This window comes from Meles meles, unplaced genomic scaffold, assembly GCF_922984935.1.
Source record: "Meles meles unplaced genomic scaffold, mMelMel3.1 paternal haplotype, whole genome shotgun sequence".
NCBI lineage: Eukaryota > Metazoa > Chordata > Mammalia > Carnivora > Mustelidae > Meles > Meles meles.
In genome coordinates this window covers 658,978-662,778 of record NW_025721612.1, presented here as the reverse complement: position 1 = coordinate 662,778, position 3,801 = coordinate 658,978, and the positions used below count along the sequence as shown (strand labels likewise).

At 36.8% G+C, this 3,801-nt stretch overlaps 1 pseudogene; it reads right to left on the bottom strand.

Annotated features, from left to right (window-relative positions):
• Positions 1-2,198: 2,198 nt before the first annotated feature.
• Positions 2,199-3,136, bottom strand: LOC123936596 (annotated as a pseudogene).
• Between the last annotated feature and the right edge of the window lie 665 nt (positions 3,137-3,801).

The following is a 3,801-nucleotide window of genomic DNA, read 5'->3' as shown; positions in this document are numbered from 1 at the left end:
GTATTTAATGGTGCCCCTCTAATAATAGTGGGTCACAAACACACAGTGTAAATTCCAAGGTGAGTGCCTTCCCAGTCCATCTGGAAATCTATTCACCATGAATTTCACAGGGTTAAAATGTTCACTTCCATGAGTTATATATGAAGTTAATACATATGAAGCTAAAACACACATGTAACATACATAACATACACTTAACACATACATATGGAGTTAAAACAGTCAAACATAAATAACATGCTTTATGAACACATATTGTTCAACAGAAACTCTTCAAGTCAGACTATCTTCCCTCACTGAGTATTTCTCCTTTCTTTCCTAGTGTGATCTTCTAAACACAGTCTTATCTGTGGATTCCTTTTGGAGTACCATAGTGTTATGACACCACCAACTGAGTGGTAACATTGCATGATAGTATGCATTAAATGGCACACTGCTCTTATTTCAGATAGCTTAGAGATAATTTTTATTCTTCAGTGAAGTGACATTTTGACTCAGTTTCAAGGATTCCGTCAGCCATTCCTCTAGGAATTCTGAAGGTGCCATGTTTAATATTATTGAAACAGTTGGAATTTGACATAAAGATTTTAAGTTTTCCAGAACTTAGCTTTGTATCTCTGTAATACACTATGAATTAATGGCTTCTGAGATATTTAAAGGAGAAGTTGTTAGAATGTTAGTGCTCCTTCTGAATGTTTCTATTCACTAGAAAACTGGTTTTATGTTATTTCAGTCATTTTAAATGATTTTATTTATTTATTTATTTAACAGATATATATATATATATATATATATAGAGAGAGAGAGAGAGAGAGAGAGAGAGAGCAAGCAGCAGGATTAGCAGGCTCCCAGGACACTGGAATCATGACCTGAGCCAATGGTAGACACTTATCCACCTGAGCCACCCAGGCACCCCTATTTCAGTCATTTTTAGAAAAAAAGAAGCATGTGTAATAAGTTCCTAATGTTCATTTTTTTTTCTTTTATCTTTTCAGTTTTCCAAGATTCATTGTTTATGCACCACACCCAGTGCTCCATGCAATACGTGCCCTCCTAAATACACAACACAGGGCTCACCCAACCTCCCAACCTCCTCTCTTCCAAACTCTCAGTTTGTTTCTCAGAGTCCACAGTCTCTCTATTATATAGTGTATTTTCAGTTTTTTGAAGAATATCAACATTTTGGAAACATCTATAATGCCTCATGCTTTAAATTTTATCGTTATAAATATTTTCAATTATTCATTGTTTTATATCACAAATCTGAGTCTTTTTAAATTTATTTTTACTTTCTCATTACTGTGTCTTCAAAATTTTTAAGTTATGAATTATTCAAAACATAAAGTTTATTATTTTTACTATCTTAAAAATAATACTGGTTTTTCCTAGCCACCTTAACCCATTATATTATATACATTATAAAGAGATCTGGAAACTTTAAGACTGGGAAATTATCTAGCAAGCATGTCTAGAAAATTAGGTCAGTAATTACTTCTGTGACTTACAACCCTTGGTAAGCATGACAATCACTAATCAGTCTCCTGGTCAGATCCCTGAGCCCAATTTAACAGATTCTAATTCTGCTAATCTGAGATGAGAACAAAAGCGCTATATTTTGTGAAGTCAGCAAATTATTTTAACACCAGTGATCAGAAATCCACTCTTTGGAAGCACTGACATAGAGTGAAGACTATTTTTACAAGAGTAAGAGGAATTAATAGTCCTGTTAGATATATGGAGCAAAGCAATACTGTAAATTTATCTGATTCCTGATGATTTATCATCATGCCCATTAATTAATTTTATCAGGGAATTATTCTGAGGTATCTATGTGCTTGTCAATTTTTTTATTTTTCATTTTAGGGATACAGACACTGATCTTTTTTTATGGTATCAACATGAAACTTGGAAATACTAAAGTGTACATTACCATCAAGCATGAATCATAAAGAGAATTGATGTACACAGTTCCTTGTCCTGCATCAACACATAATGTAGGACAATCAGAAAGAAATTTTAAGATGGAGAAAGGAAAGGATAAACATTTTTTTCCCCTGCAGATAAACTCAGTAAAGTGAGTTGAATTTTTCAGGATCTTGAAGGGATAATGATGATGATGATGATGAATCAACTGACAAAATGTCCCTTTGCTGGTGTATCTCTATTTTGCCTATGGGTGACAGTGAGATTTCTGCCATTTACCTGAAGGACTGACACCTCCCTAGTAACTTTTTCAGAGCACTTAGAACTTCCTTGTTCCTAAGACTGTAGGCAAGTGAGTTTAGGAGTAGAGTGAGGACAGTTCCAAACAGAAAGAGACCCTGACTCAACCTTGGAGTCTTGGCAGAACCGGGTCTCATGTAGATGCACATGCCTGGACCAGAATAGAGACCCACCACACAGAGATGAGAGGAGCAGGTGGCCAGAGCTTTGTTCCTGCCTTCTGGGGAGTTCATTCGGAGTACTGCAAGGAAGATGAGAACATAGGAAGACAAGATGAGAGACAAGGGCAGCAGCAGAACAAGGATGCTTGTTATCACCACTGCCTTTTCATAGGCTGAGATATCCTCACAGACGATCCTAAGCACCGCCATGACTTCTCAGAAGAAGTGGGGAATCTCTCTGGGGCTGCAGATGTTAAAATGCAAGGTAAAAGCAGTGTGTCCCAGGGAAGTAAGTGCCCCTCCAGCCCAAGACATGGCAATCATCTGCAAGCAAACCTTAGGGTTGATGATGACTGGGTATCGAAGAGGATCGCATATAGCCACATAACGATCAAAGCACATGAGAGTTATAAGGATGCATTCTGCAATGGCCACCATCAGGGAGAAGAATATTTGAGTCCCACAAGCCAGGAATGATATGCTCTGCCATCCAGAGAAGAAGTTGAATGCCATTTTGGGGACAATGCTAGAGGTCAAAGTCAAATCCATTAAGGAGAGCTGACTGAGAAGGAAGTACATGGGGGTGTGGAGATGGAAATAAACCAAATGAGGAGGATCAGAAGAGTGTTGCCAGTGAAGGCAGCCGTGTATATCAGGAGAATGATGGAGACCATAGCTGTGATGTATTTAAATTCAGGGAAGAAACCCAGGAGAATGAAATCTGTGGTTTCTGTCTCATTCCCACTCTTCATGACTCTCTGTAATGATAACAGACATATAAGAGATTTATTAAAAAATCGTAGAAATGAAGCAGTTTCTTATTAAAGTTTAAGAACAATGGCAAATACAAAAATACTCCTCCATGGTCACTTGAATCAGTTTTTACTATTTTTTCTATATTTCTTATCCATGATTTAATGTACTTTTAGAAACGTGTTTGTGTGTGTGTGTGTGTGTGTGTGTGTGTGTGTGTATTTTAAGATTTTTTTTATTTATTTGACAGAGAGACAGATCACAAGTAGGCAGAGAGACAGGCAGAGACAGAGGGGGAAGCAGGCTCCCCGCTGAGCAGAGAGCCTGATGCGGGGCTCGATCCCAGGACCTTGAGCCGAATGCAGAAGCTTAACCCATTGAGCCACCCAGGTGTCCGAGAGTATACATATTAAAATGAATATCATTAATTTCATGTACTAGAGGTATTTTCATATGTTAAAATAAACTGGACAGTTGTAGTTTTTGTTGTTTTTACAATTTTAAAATATGACAGAGTTGGTAAGTCACAATTTCAAACTGCACATTATCCAATTTTTTCACTATTTTGAAAAATCATGTTATTCCATTCTCATCCTTTTAGTGATTTCATTAGTAATATAAATATTACAATTATTTCCAAGTCAGATATTAGAGACTTTATTTG